Below are 15,666 nucleotides of genomic sequence, written 5' to 3' on the forward strand. Positions count from 1 at the left end.
TCACGAACTTGTGTTCGGTGTTGACCGTCCCGGTCGAGCCATGGTATCCGTTCTTCAGTGCGATGAAAAACCAGGGATGCCCCTTTGAAAAAGAAGTTTGTTGACAAAAAAGCATCATTTAGTCATGTGTAATATTTTTCTATTTATTCCAACAGCACGAGGAGTATCTGGAGAATGTGGCTCTAGGAGATGTTCCCATAAACTTTCCGTCAACGTTTGCCGGTGAGTGGCGAATGTACCTTGAGATCAACACGTCGAGAGGGGGTCAAAGCGTAACCGAGTGCATGAGGATCGCGTTCGACATAAAGGAGGTGTAAGGAGATGGACCAGATCGATAGCACATTGTTTAAGCTAATTTGATTTTGGAAGCAAGAGCTGTGTTAAGGTGAATTTGGGAACACTTTCAGCAAGAAGATGCCAGTGATTTTCGTTTTTGCACAATATAAAATAAATATGGGTATTAAGCATCAGAAAAGATTTATTTAAGTGTGTTATAGTACTGCATTGCAATGTAAAAACCTTCTTATAATGAAAAAAGTGGTAAGGCGATTGTCAATGATCCATACAAAAAAGATTTGTTTTGTATGGACAATTGTCCACAAAGGGGGGGGGGGGAGAAGATTCTCAAAAAAGTGTCCACGTGGTTTATGGATGGTCCCGTATTAAATTATTGAAAACCAAGAGCGCAGTAAAGCTGTGTTTTTGAATAGATTCAACGGGGTCATCTTAAAACCACGTGGACACTGTTTTGAAAATTTCAATTAACTGCCCATAATTTCAAATTCGGCTATTTTGCCAATTCAATTATTCCGAGAAAAAACTCGTTTTAGAGTTTGTCACCAAATCTCCGTCAAGGCAATTTCCCTTGGGAAGGTTTTTTTTCTTAATGTAACCAACGATATTTATAAAAGGATGGTATTTGAGTTGATTTCTGGTAATTTTTTGACATCCGAAGATATGCGAAATCACATTTTCATACAAAAACTTTTGAACTATAAAGAAAATAAAATTAAAGCAGTATTCATCAGGAAATGATCTCAGATTATGTGTAAAAAAATATGTATTATTGCATCGGGAGCATCCATAAACCACGTGGACACTTTAGGGGGGGGGGGGTATGGTGATTGTCCATGATCCATACAAAAAAGTTTTTTTTTGTATGGACAATTGTCCACGAGGGGGGGGGGTAACAGATTCCCAAAAAAGTGTCCACGTGGTTTATGGATGCTCCCATCAAGAATGGTGAATTTTCATCAGATTTTGGTGAATTTTTATCAGGTTCACATTTTTAAACGTATTATTTGATTTTATCATGCTAAGTATTTGTTTGTTTTTGATAGTATTTGGTTTATTCCACCACCCCCTACCATTATCTCTTGCTTTTTTAGTTTTATAATATTTTTACAGCCATTTTTCATTGTTTTTGCTTGTTTCTCACATTTTCTACACTAGAACCCCATGTAACCATCCAGCACTAAAAAAAATCACTGTTCAGCACTAAAATCGCTTTAACAGCTGCGAGCTAATGCTAAAGAGTTTTGACATCTGTATCAAAAGTGCTTTTGCAGCCGATTTGCAGCAAGTTTTGGACTTATTATTTTTGATTTCCAGCTGGCCCCTACTGTTGTTGTTCCACCCCTGCAAAATGCCAACAAAGTTGAGAGAGGCAAAAATATTGCTCTCTCACTCTCTCTTCCCTCAACTCTATTTTCTTAGTTTGTTAAGTTTGTTTACCATTTTACCGACTCAGCTGATCGATGTGATGTGATGCCAGATTCCAGAAGTCGTGTCGTCACGCCTGTTTGGAAAATGTTCAAACGGTATGATTGGACTGTTTCAATTACTTTTACTTATCATAAGTAACTCTCATAATCATGATATCAAAGTCTTTGTCTAAATTTGTGTCATTCAAAGCCATGAGTAATTATGTTTCTTAGAGAGAAAAGAACATTAAACAATTTGATCAGGCTCAAAAACATTTATTCATAAATTGTATTCAAGTATTGCACAATTCCAAGCTATTCAGAACACTCTATCTTGAATCTGCAGCAGGAGCACCACGACCACGTCATGGCCGCTTCCAAAATCGGATTAATCAGCTTAGAAATTGTTAATTCTTAAAACACCTTTCCAGCCAATGACCAACGAACGGATGATATTCCCTCAGCGTAGATCCCACTTTGAAGTTACAATTCTTGATTTCCTGCTTCCTGAAAGATATTTGTTTATCTCTGTATTAGAGCAACTCTCTACGAAATCGGCCGATCTCGACCATTTATATTTTTTTGTATTTTTTTATTTGGCTCAAACTTTGTGGGGGCCTTCCCTATGACCAAAGAAGCTATTTTGTGTCAATTGTTCACCCATACAAGTCTCCATACAGTTTTGGCTGCTGTCCATACAAAAATGGTACGTAAATATTCAAACAGCTGTAACTTTTGAGTGAGTTTTATGATCAATTTGGTGTCTTGGGCAAAATGTAGGTATTGTTGAGGACTATTGAGAAAAATATAGGTTCACGGAAAAAAATTGCATATTTTTGAAATCATTTTTTTATTCACAAAAACTCAATTTCCCCAAATACATATTATCGAGATTTTTTGATATGTTTAAGGGGACAAAAACCCGCAACTTTTGAGCCATAAAGAAACATGGTCAAGAAATCTTCCGCCGAGTTATGATTTTTTGAAAAAATAGAGATTTTTTGGAAAAAATCAAAATTACATGCACAAAACTTATTTAACGTAATTTTATAGTGTAAAAATGAATTTGCAATCGAAAAGTACTTTACAGATTTTTTGATAAAGGACTCCATTTTCAAGATATAGGGGAAATCTACCCTTTCCAATCAAACACCTATCTTCGTCATATGGAGAGTTTGATGCTCGATTAAAGCTCCAAAAATACTATTTGGGCTATAAACTTACCAGCAACAGCACCGCCTCGAGTAAGCACGCAAATGTATGCGACTTACTGGCCAAAAAGATCACATTTAATGCACTTTTGATCATAATTTGTATTTTGCGAGACCACTTCTCATCATTTTGTTGGCACACACAGTGACACACACGAGAATCCCTCAAACGCTTAATGAATATCGCCAAAATTAACTTTTCACTTTCGCTTACTTTTTCACGGCGCTTAAGATATGAAATTGCTTCCAACTACCGGCAACATGTTCTTTTGATCATTAGTAAGGCACTCACTTGAAGAATAATCCCGAAAAATGTAATAAATTAGCAAGCGCCATCAAAAAAACAAACGCGCCAAGTCGTTTGACGTTTCAATTTTCACTTTGCATTCCAATCGAAGGCTGAAGAAAACCGAGCGAGAGACGAAGGCAAAAAAGAACAAAGGCTGGCCGTCAACACCACTAGCAGCACAGCCAGCGATGCCAGGAAACTTTCCCTATAAATGCCACTTTTCGTGAGTGTTCGTTTGAACTGTCAGCGCAAATGGCAACACTCGACAGAGTGTTGGAAGAAAAAAGAACTAAGCCGATATTAGAAAAATGGGCGTGGCCCAATGCATTCGCCTCGATTAGAATACCCTTGGGAATTTTTTTTTGTTAAATGCTTGGTAAAGAAATAGAATAACTTTTAGTGAAAGTGAAAATAAACAGAAATGTTCACAAAAACTTGCTCTACTCGTTGGTGTACTTGGTTTTAGTAAAATTCAAGGGAGACTCTAGATTATCCAGCATCATTCAAACACGACCGCTTATTAGGATTAAAATGGGTAGATTTCCCCTAGCCATCGAAAGTTGGATTTTAGTGAAATATTTGCAGTTTTTCGATTTTTAAAAATAGTGACCATTTCTTATTTTTTTTTTTTTAAAGTTCAGAATTTTTTTTTTTAAATTGTCTAAGAGACATTGAAAATTGGATTTCTGGTTGCTGAGATACAGCCGCTTTAAGAAAAAGAAACAAGCAAATTTAAGCTTTCTAAGTCTCACCTAAACAACCCACCATTTTCTAATGTCGATATCTCAGCAACTAATGGTCCGATTTTCAATGTTAAAACATGAATCATTCGTGAAATTTTACGATTTAAAAAAAAAAAAAGCTGTTTGAATATTTCCGTACCATTTTTGTATGGACAGCAGCCAAAATTGTATGAAGACTTGTATGGGTGAACCAATGACACAAAATAGCTTATTTGGTCATAGGGAAGGCCCCCACAAGTTTGAGCCAAACCAAAAAATACAAATAAAATCTATTTCCGGTTTTGGTAGAGAATTGCTCATTATGTAAAACTGTGCATTTTGAGTAAAAACTAACTTAATCCACCTAAGTGGTTGATGCCTTCCTCACTTTTTACCAACAATGGGTAATATGAGTGGTTTGGACAGATATTTCAGCTATTTTTTTGAATCCAGGAAAAAACGTACACACATATAACTTAAGTAAACATAACTCGAGACAAGGTTGCCAGATCTTCAATGTTTCGGACTCGTTGGAAAGGTTTTTCGATTAGCTAACCAACGATGGGTCGGATGGTGGATCCGGACATAGTTTACATACATTAAAGTGAGATCGGGCTTCCAAAAAGTACATAAATATTACTTAAGTGGTCATATCTCGAGACAGGGTTGCCAGATCTTCAATGTTTTGGACTCGTTGGAAAGGTCTATTGATTACCTAACCAACGATGGGTCGGATGATGGATCCGGACATAGTTTTCATGCATATAAGTGAGATCCGGATAAATGTGAAAACACATTTTTATACATAACTTTTGAACTACTTATCGAAACTTCAAACAATTCAATAGCGATGTATGAAACCCTAAACCAAGTCGAATGCAACCGGTTTGATCAAAATCGGTCCAGCCAGTGCTGTGAAAACTTGGCAAGAAATTTGAACACATACATACACACACACACACACACACACACACACACACACACACACACACACACACACACACACACACACACACACACACACACACACACACACACACACACACACACACACACACACACACACACACACACACACACACACACACACACACACACACACACACACACACACACACACACACACACACACACACACACACACACACACACACACACACACACACACACACACACACACACACACACACACACACACACACACACACACACACACACACACACACACACACACACACACACACACACACACACACACATACACACACACAGACATTTGTTCAGTTTTCTGAGTCGATAGGTATACATGAAGATAAGTCTACGAGCTGTATTTCAAAAGTTCATTTTTCGAGCAGGATTATAGCTTTACCTCAGTGAGGAAGGCAAAATTACGAAAATGGCAGAAAATGCTGCAACCAAGGCTGCAACTTTTCCCGGTTTTGAGTTTTATTGCCATGTTGATGTAATTACCAATTACATCAATATCGCAGCGAACGTTCAAGAGTTGTGCATCATTTTGTTATTCTTCTCACTCACTCTCGCACTCGCTCCCAAAATTCTAACAGTGCTGCCAGTTTTTCCTAAAAAATCAGGACGGAGTTGCCAGTGATAGATTTAAATCAGATCTATTCCAGCATTTATTAGAGCAGTTGCTTTAGAGCTGATCTGCTATCACTTTAGCTGTTTTATAGCTGATTAGCTGGAGCATGCCGTTTACCAACTAATTTATGACGGAGCGTGTCCCCACGCTTTTTCCTCCCCTGTCGATTCAGAATTGTGTTGTTGTTCGAACACTCAGTGCTCAAACTCAACCCAATTACGAGTCATCTCTGCGATACGGCTTTACGCAGTAGCCCTGGCCGCTTTAACGCTTGTGATGTTTCAATGCATTCCGATGCAATGGCGCACTACAAATGTCAATAAATGACAAGAAGAGTGCTAGGCGTCATCTAACCTAAGGCACTAATCTAATCTAATCTAAGGAACTCTCCAGTATCGCTTCGAAAGATTGGCTGCGCTAGGTTCTGATTAGATTAGATTAGATTAGATTTGGTATGGTCGTCAAAGTTGAAGAATATTGAAATTAAAAAATGTGGATGGAAGTAGCGGTCACCGTAAGAAAATATGGTTTTTATACATTTTTCCGAATTATCCATACAAATATCGCCTTAAAGTATGAAGTGTATCCACGTTGTCGTGTTATTTTGCCGCACATCGCTGGGTCCCGATGTTAGGGCGTTCAATTACCCTGGGTTATGAATTTCCCGGGAAATGAGAAAAATATGTTATGAATCCCGGGAATTTTTTGAAACAGTCATAAAGTCTATGTTTTCATTTTATTTGTAAAGGTTTTAAAGCTTAAAATAATACAATTATTACAATTTCCAGACCATTCAATTTTTTTAATTCCCCAGAAAAACCTGGAAATTCTCGTTATGGACGCACTATTTGGTTGACCATTCTGAGCATTGTCCAGAAGTTTGGTTGAATGTGGTTGCCGGAGTCCAAAGTTATAATTAAAAATGTTCACTGTAGTTCGGGCTTGTACGTGTGTCAAATTCTTTGTGACCAGAAATATCTTTGGCCAGTTGTCGCACTTACTGCAATTTTCAGAGTGTGTCAAGATATCACGACAAGATTGAAACTTCTTTCCTATAAAGAGTGGCAGCAATGCACGGATTGTTTTTGGATTTTTGTTGATTGAGAACTAAAAATCGTGTCGTTATTACTGCAAAATGTCCTAAGTAACTCATTTATGAAAATAGGTCAACATTGCATCAACTCGCATTCCTCTCCAGCTTTTCAGTAAACACCCACAACTCAATCATCTTGACAGGCACACAGCATGCATCAATACCTACCTTTTAATTCTCGCTGCGCGTCCGTCCGGGATATTGTCGCTTCTCCTTTGTCCAATCCAATCGAATCGAAAATCCAAAATTATCGGCTTACTTTCCGTTTTTATCACTCGCTGATACCGATTGTATAATCACGCACACACACAAATAAACACACCTCCAAACAAACACACACCAAAAGTGCGCGCTTTCACTCTCACACCCCCCTCTTTTATCAGTATTTAAACGTTGTCAATCACGTATTATCAAGTTTAATCCCTTATTCCACTTCCCGCACGTTTTGGGGGACGCAACCAACTCAACCGGATTGACGATCCCACGCGCTTGTATATGTGTATGTTTGTGCCGGCGATCTTGATCCCTCTGTTTTTTCCCGCTCTCCCTCACACTTTTTTGATTTTTTTATCAGCACAAATTTTTAAAAGCACCCCCCCCCCCTCTCAAGCTTTCAATTGATGAGTTCGCGTTTCACACGCACACACAAACGCTCACTCGCGAAAGCTCGTCCAGCAATTAATTCCACACAACAGCGCGTCGCGCTGCAAGCTCTTTTTTCGCTCTCCGCCTTCACCTCGTTCGCTCTCGGTATGTATCGCTAGCGCAACACGCTTCGTTTTGCGTATAATTTCCCGTACGACGGTTTAATCCGTTTTGAGCGCGCTCGGGTTGGAATTTTGGTGGCAGCGGGGCGGCGGGGGTGTAAAATTCTATAATCCGCTTTACGCCCTCGGGTGCGCGCGGTGCTCCGGACTCCGGAGTGACAATATTTGAAAATTTATTTCACCGTAACCGTTGGTTTGTGATGACTGTTTTTATTTATTTATTTTTATTTTTTTGGGTGTGGGTTTTAGATGCTCCAACTTTTTGGGTGCGAAAAAGAGTCACGAATTTTGGGACCAAACACACAATGTGTTTTGTGTGTGTGAATAAGTAAAAGCTCGAACTTTTTGTTTGTTTCCGCTTTGTTGTGTTTGGGAATTTGATTTTTTTGTTGTTGTCGTGGGGAATTGTTCGTGGTGATGCACCCCTTTTTTCGGAGCGTCACGATGATTAATAGGAGCAGCCTTGATTTATGGCTCCCTCGAGAGGAGTTCGCGCCGGGATTTGCCGGAGCGCGCCTGGCCGTGTGACCTCAGGGCGATTATTAGTAATTAGAGCAAATTTGCACAACCATTAATCATGTAAAGCCAGCCGCCCCAGGTCGCGTCCAGTCGACGCGCGGTACACCGTGAGTGTGTGTGTGAGTGTCCTGGGAATATACGGAAGGGTATGGATTTCAGCATCCGGTCTTCACCGGCCCCCCCTAATCCTCCCGGACCAAGTTCTGGCACGCTTTTTCCATAAATTTCCGCAAACCAGCCAACCAAGCCAAACTGTGCAACGACGTGTATGTGTGTACGTGTCCGCAACGTCACTCTGGCAGCTCACACTTGCTTCCTTGCTTCATCCCCAGTAAACGGGACTATCTCTTCAGCGAACTCTTGGTCCGTTCTCGACGCTTGAATTATTCACAACTGCATAGGGGGCGCCACTACGCCCTCGAACACTGCAGTCCCCCCGGCCCAGGGAAAAATTCCACAACGCACTCACACCCGGCAGCCTTCAAAAATTCCACAGGCGGCTACAAATCTTCGCCCGAAAGCCAAATCCCAAAAATCGCGCGACACGACACGTGTTCGATGCTCGCTCTCGCCCCGCACACGTCCACGTCCGGAATGGTCTGACAGCGAACTGGCGAACCCGACGGAACCGAGATCGAACCCTCGGAAGGACGCGCATCGCGCGGATCTTCCGGCAGGGGGCGCCCACCACCGGTGTCGGAGGCAAACGGCGGCCAAAAGCTCTCTCCCCCTCTCGGCGAGTGAGTGACTCGTTAACGGTGAGAGGGAGAGAGGTGAGATTCGCTCACGTGTCACGCGGGGGGTTCCCATACAAAAAAAGGGTGGTGCGTGACAACACCGGGTTGGGAAAATCGGGGTCACGATGAGCTTGCCTGGCCCTGGGTGCAACAGGTTGGGGTGGTTTTGTTTTGATTCTTTTGTGGAGGTTCGGTGAGGTTGCGCGAGAGAGTGGCGATGTGACAAATGTTGCGTGGGAGATAGAATGTAGCAAGAGAGGGAATGTAAGGCGAGAGTGGTTTGGGAGAGTGAGAGCCATAGTTGCGCTAGTTGGCGAGAGATGGCGGTTTAGTGAGTGCAAAAGCACCATGCGTTTCCATTGCAAAAAGTGCAAAAGTGCAAAAGTGCTGACAGCTTTTTGTTGAAATTGTTGCATTACCTGTGTTGGAGAAGTCAGATCAAATTTCAGTTAGAGTAAGTAACGGGAGGAAGTCACCCTAATATTGTATTGCTCTTGCTGGCTTGCTATCGACAAAAATTAAAAAAAAAAAAAACTTCTAAAGAACCGCCATAAAAAATTATACAAATTTCACTTAGAAGTTAAAAACTCGAGACAGGGTTGCCAGATTCTCAATATTTTAGACTAGTTGGAAAGGTCTTTCGATTACTTAACCAACAATGAATCGGACGATAGATCAGGACATAGTTTACATACATTTAGGTGATATCCGGCCTCAAAAAAGTGCATAAATATCACTTAAGTGGTCATAACCTGAGACAGATTTGCCAGATCATCAATGTTTTGAACTCGATGGAGGTAAGTATTTAACTAACCTATCTAACAATGTGTAACATGATGACATTTAAATCAATTTCTGGCCATTTATCTACACAACAAAAAAAAGTTGAATTTTTGGAAGGTTAAAAATTTGGTAGGTTGAATTCTAACTATCAACTAACTTTTTTGAGTAATTTCGACGGTTTTGTTCGAACGTGAGTCAGTTCAATACGGATTGTTGAATCGAGGTGCGTTGGGTTCGTATAAGCCCAAGGAAGGTTTATATGCACGCAGAAAAATAAGGCATATTTGAATCATCAAAACTTTTTTTTGATTTGAAAATTATTATTTTTGTTGAATCAACGCTAAACGTCAAAGCAGCTTTTTTGAAACAACAAAAGACTTTTGTGGAATTGAGAAAATCAAGGTTTGTTTCAACGCAAAATCTGCGTTGATTATATTCAACAAAAAATTTGTTGATTCAAACCTCGTACAGGCTGATTTTACTAAACATTTTTCTGCGTGTGCTAAAAAATTGCCACTTTGGCCACTCTGGGACCGATTCCGGAACACCTGTCGTTTGTATGGATAACGGTTCAAAAATAAAAATTTGGTTCAAAGGAGGCGTCAAGGTAAGTTCAAAGAAAAAAAAACCTTACTTAATCCACCGATGGTGGTTGATGCCTTCCTCACAATTATGTACATATTTGTTTCTGTAGTAAGAATGTCAAACCTACAAATTTTATCTAAATTTTGCTTCTTACAACATATCTACATGGAGTATGGGGTCTAGAATCCCAAAAATCATTGGACGTAATATTAGAACAACACCTACGGGGCTGTTTCATGAAAATTGTTCACTTTCAATAGTTATATTACTTTAAAGTTTTTTAAGCCTTAAGGCAGTAAAAAAATATATCTGTTAATTTTTCCCGGAAGTTTCAAATCAACAAAATCCCGGGAGCCAGATCTCTCCGGATAGATCCGGACAACTTTTTCATCAAAATATTTGAGATCCGGCCTCTAAAATGTGTACAAATGACACTAAAGTGCTCATAACTTTTGATAGGGTTATCAGATCTCCAATGTTTTGGGCTCATTTTCTAATGTCTTTCAAATACCTTTCTAAAAATGTATGATCAGACGGGGTTTCTTACAAAAACCACCCTTTTTACAATCTTTCAAAATTTAGCCAGAATCGTTTTTTTAGCATAACTTTTGAAATACTTAACAAAACTTCATAATAGTTAATATAGGTCTTGTGGGACCCTAAGACGGATCGAATGAGACCAGAACGGCCAAAATCGGTTAAGCCAGTCCGGAGATAATCGAGTGCATATTTTTCGGTGCACGGACTTACATACATACACACGCACAGACATTTGCTCAGAATTTGATTCTGAGTCGATAGGTATACGTGAAGGTAGGTCTACGAGGTCGAATTAAGAAGTTCATTTTTCGAGTGATTTTATAGCCTTTCTTCAGTAAGGTGAGGAAGGCAAAAAGGTTGAAAATGTAAAGCTGATTTGTGTTAGTAAAAAATAAAAATCCATACAAATGACAACAAACTCTTAGGATAAAAATCTTAAAAAAGAAGAGAAAATCAGAAAAAAGTCAATTCAAAAATATTTGATTCTTCTTCACACAAAAAGAAATAAATGAAAAAAAGACAAAAAAAAAATAGAAGCATACGAATCAAAAATGATAGAAAAAGCGAAGATGATGATAGTTAAAAAGAGCGATGAGTCAAAAAAACATTGAAAAAAAACTTGAACAACAGATGTTTGGAGTGTGTTCTTCAAAAATTCATACAACAAAACAAAAAAAGGCAGGACGAAGTTTGCCGGGAAAAGCCTGTATTTCATTAAAAAATGTGTAAAAATGTGAGCCTGATGAATATTCATCAGAAACACACACACACACATAAAAACACATACAAACAGACATTTGTTCAGTTTTCGATTCTGAGTCGATAGGTATACGTGATGGTGGCTCTACGAACTTTCTGACAAAAGTTCATTTTTAGAGCAGGATTATAGCCTTATCTGAGTGAGGAAGGCAAACATGGCATGAACAAAATTAAAAATGCTGTAAACTATCCCAAGTAACATTTTTTTCCAGGAGTTCTACAAGAGCTCTTCAAGATAGCTACAGCATAGCAGTTTGGACCGCAGTAGGATAAAATTCTCTTCAATACTTCTTCAGGAGTTTGGAAGAGTACTTGAAGAGAGTTTTATCCTACCGCGGTCCAAACTGCTATGCTGTAGCTATCTTGAAGAGCTCTTGTAGAACTCCTAGAAAAAATGTTACTTGGGATATCGTTGTCGTGAAATGATTAACACTCAAACGCTCGGGTAGTCATTTGACCCCTATTTTTTTTCTTAGAAATCCCATAACTTTTGATAGAATTGACCAATTTGGATGCTTTCGGTTGCAAAAGATCCAGATTTGTCTATATTTTGAACTGCCAGATGGGGGACAAATGTGGTATTCCGGATTCTGTTAGCCTCGGCCCTCCTATATGGGTATTTGGCCAATATAATAATAACTTTTCAACAGAAAAATTTCGGAAATGATGCAAAACTACAAGGCATCATCCTAATACATCATCCTGCAAAAATAATTGACATGGTTAAGTCCTACGGGGCAGCGGAGCCGGTTCCAGTTGGGCAACAATTGACATCAGCTCAGTGAACCGTTTCCGGATAGAACCTGTTCCGGTGCCCGAAGGTCTTCAGCATGTCATGTATCTATGCAGGATGATGTTTTAGGATGATTCCTTGAAGTTTTGCATCATTTCCGATTTTATTCTGTTGAAAAGTTTCTATTATATTGGCCAAATATCCATTTAGGAGGGCCGAGGTACCCCAACAGAATCCGGAATATCTCCGGTAAAAATGGACCACATTTGTCCTCCGTCTGACAGTTGAAAATATAGACAAATCTGGATCTTTTGCACCCGGAAGCATTGGATGCTTCCTTTGGTCAATTCTATCAAAAGTTATGAGATTTTTAAGAAAAAAAATAGGGGTCAAATGACTACCCGAGCGTTTGAGTGTTAAAAATCTAAAAAAAGTATTCATGCTGTTTTAATTTCAGTTGAACTGTTTAAAAAAACAGCAAAACAAAAAAAAATTAGAAAACCTTTACAGTTTTTGGTATTAAAATGTTCGTAAAATTTTTAATTCAGATTTAATTCGAATGAAATTTTGTCCGTTAAAAAAGTGAGTTTTTATCATTCGTTTTTCTATGTTTCGAGTTTTCCTGATCGATTTGCTACAATTGACAAAGTTGAAGGTTGTTCTAATTAGGGCATTCCACAAAAATCGGTACATGGATTATAAGGCTGGTACAAATTTTATTTAAATAAATTTTCCCACCTCCCTTCAAAGTTGGCCCGAAAAATCAGGGGGCAAAAAAATATTTTTTCAAAAAACTTCATTATTTTTATGAAAATTTAAGTGCAATTAGTTAAAATCAATTTAAAATGAATTTCCCTGCGTTTAGAATCATTTGTAGTATGTTTGGGTTGATTTAAAATCTTTTGAATTTTTGAAAATTTTCGATGTCTACTATCGCTAAAGTTTTTTTTTCGCTAAAATTTTTGTTTTCGTCAAATTTTACATTTTTTGAAAACTTGTATTGCAAAAAAACTGAACTAGTGTAAAATACATTTTAAAACAATTTTTCATGCAAATGTTGAAACTATGGCATGTTATTTTAATATTTATATTTTTTTATTTTTTTGCCCCCCCTCCCCCCCCCTCGACTCCGGCCAGAGCCGAGGGACAAAAACTTTTTAAAATATTTGCATCGGTCTAATTTGACGTTTACCAAAAGAAAAGTTAGAATATCCACAACAATTATTTAGAAAAAAAATGTTTGCATATGTTTAAAAAGAAAAGCAAAACGTATTTTGAAAAGCAAACAAAATTTCCTCAAACTTTCTAATTGACTTTTTTGATCTAACTGCTGTTAACTGAGTTACTGAGAGCTTCCCAAAGTTTTTTTTTTTTATTGGAACATGAGTTTATCTCAGTGTTATTCAATAAATTTTGATTTCATTTTTAATAAAAATAGTTTCAAGATCTGATCATAGCATTTAAAAGGTAACGATACATGTGCTAATTCCTCTCACAAGTTGAATCCTGATTAAAAAAAAAAACAAAATGGTATTCATTGAAAAGATAAATTTCACAAAAAAAATCAATAGCGACAAAAAAAAATATTGCAGCTCTTAACGAAATCGGTCATTTTTCAATTTTAATTTTTGTATTTGAGTAATTCTCTACCAACTCACACGAAATCGGGAAAAGTTGCCCCAACCCCTCTTCGTAACTTTTGTTCCTGATCACAAATTCGAGGACCGTTTTTTGATATCTCGTGACGGAGGGGCGGTACGACCCCTTCCATTTTTGAACATGCAAAAAAAGAGATGTTTTTCAATAATTTGCAGCCTGAAACGGTGATGAGATAGGAATTTGGTGTCAAAGGGACTTTTATGTAAAATCAGACGCCCGATTTGATGGCGTACTCAGAATTCCGAAAAAAACGTATTTTTCATCGAAAAAAAAAACACTAAAAAAGTTTCAAAAATTCTCCCATTTTCCGTTACTCGACTGTAAAAAAATTTGGAACATGTCATTTTAAGGGAAATTTAATATACTTTTCGAGTCTACATTGACCCAGAAGGGTAATTTTTTCATTTAGAACAAAAAATTTCATTTTAAAATTTCGTGTTTTTTCTAACTTTGCAGGATTGTTTTTTAAAGTGTAACAATGTTTAATAAAGTTAAAGAGCAGACAATTACAAAAAAAAAAATGATTTACAAACATAAGGGGTTTGCTTGTAATCATCACAAGTCATTGCGATTTTACGAAAAAAGTTTTAAAAATGTTGGTAGTCTTTGATCATGGCCGTTCGGCGTTCATGGTTACCCGCGGCAAAAAGAAACGCTGTAAGTTAATTTTTCAACACTTTTTTTTGTAGAATTGCAATAATTCGTGATGTTTGTGAGCAAACCCCTTATATTTATAAATCAAAATTTTTGTTATTGTCTGCTCTACAACTTTGTAGAACTTTTCCCGATTTCGTGTGAGTTGTTTGTAATTTGTAATTTGTAATTTATTGGAAACGATAGCCTGTTAGTATAACACTTTGTATCAGGTTAAGGAAAGACGTTGTGATTATTACTTCAGATCTAAAATAAACGAAAAAATTACCCAGTTGCAAGATTTGAAAATTAAGCATATAATTTCAAAGGTCTCAATTATATATTTTAATTCCTGTCACAAGTTGAATCCTGATAAAAAAAAACATTGAAAAGATAAATGTCACAAACATTTTATTTGCGCATACGCAAATACATTCGGCTTTCAATGTTAAAGCTGTGCCATTTTCTGACCACGAGCATATCATCGGACTCGATAACAAACTTCATCTCGCAGCATACATTCTGATGAAAAGTAATGTTATATCTAACAATAATCAATGATTAATTATACATGCCTGCAAGCATCCTTCCATGGAAAACAAAAAAATGCGTCTAGAATTTCTCGTCACAGTTATTCTCTCTCGTTATGCTTGATCCAGACATATTTTTCTTTCATTCAACCATTCCCGAGAATCGGCACAATAAAGAAAAAGCCGAACCAAAGCATCAAATTAATTATATTGATCACCTCATGCGGATGTCCCCTTTTGACTTTCTTGATACCAACCAGCTCTGCTATTGGGTATCGTGTGCTTTCCCAGCAGCACCGTTTCCTTTGTAGGCCGCTCAGTCACCACACACAAAGCCAAGCTGCCCTTTCAGCTCTGGTCACGATGTATGGCAGGCCAAGCTTTCATCTCGGCTGTTCTGGCGACGGTGACGCATTTCAAAAGGACGCAGAAGTTTGCCTTTTTTCCACGCTGGGAAAATAAAACAGAGTGAAAAGTTTGACTTTTGCATGAGCCGCTCGCAACGTTCGATGTCTAAGGGGGGCTAAGGCTTTGGTTTGATTTAACCTTCTACCACCTGTTTAATTTTTAATATTATTTGTAAAATTTAGATCATAATTCAAAACAAACAAAACAATAGCGTTTTTTCAGTTAAGTTTTTGAAACCATAAAGATAATTTATAGAAAATAACCTTTTAAACACATATTATATCCAAATGACCGAAACAGTATTTCCTACATTATATTTAACATCAATCTTCAATCAACAATTAATTATTCATACAAATTGACCGTAGCCACTCAAAAATATATTTTTTTCAATT

The 15,666-nt window shown here is 37.8% G+C and overlaps 1 protein-coding gene across 2 annotated transcripts in view; it reads right to left on the reverse strand.

The window, feature by feature from the left end:
- The window catches only part of LOC6045696 (connectin), a 315,732-nt gene extending 307,230 nt beyond the window's left edge, over nucleotides 1-8,502 (reverse strand). For both annotated transcript variants that reach the window (XM_038259856.1, XM_038259857.1), the window contains exon 1: nucleotides 6,787-8,502. The gene's annotated coding sequence lies outside the window, so the exon portion shown is untranslated. The remainder of the gene's footprint in view (nucleotides 1-6,786) is intronic.
- Between the last annotated feature and the right edge of the window lie 7,164 nt (nucleotides 8,503-15,666).

The sequence above is a fragment of the Culex quinquefasciatus genome, chromosome 3 (assembly GCF_015732765.1).
Source record: "Culex quinquefasciatus strain JHB chromosome 3, VPISU_Cqui_1.0_pri_paternal, whole genome shotgun sequence".
Lineage (NCBI taxonomy): Eukaryota > Metazoa > Arthropoda > Insecta > Diptera > Culicidae > Culex > Culex quinquefasciatus.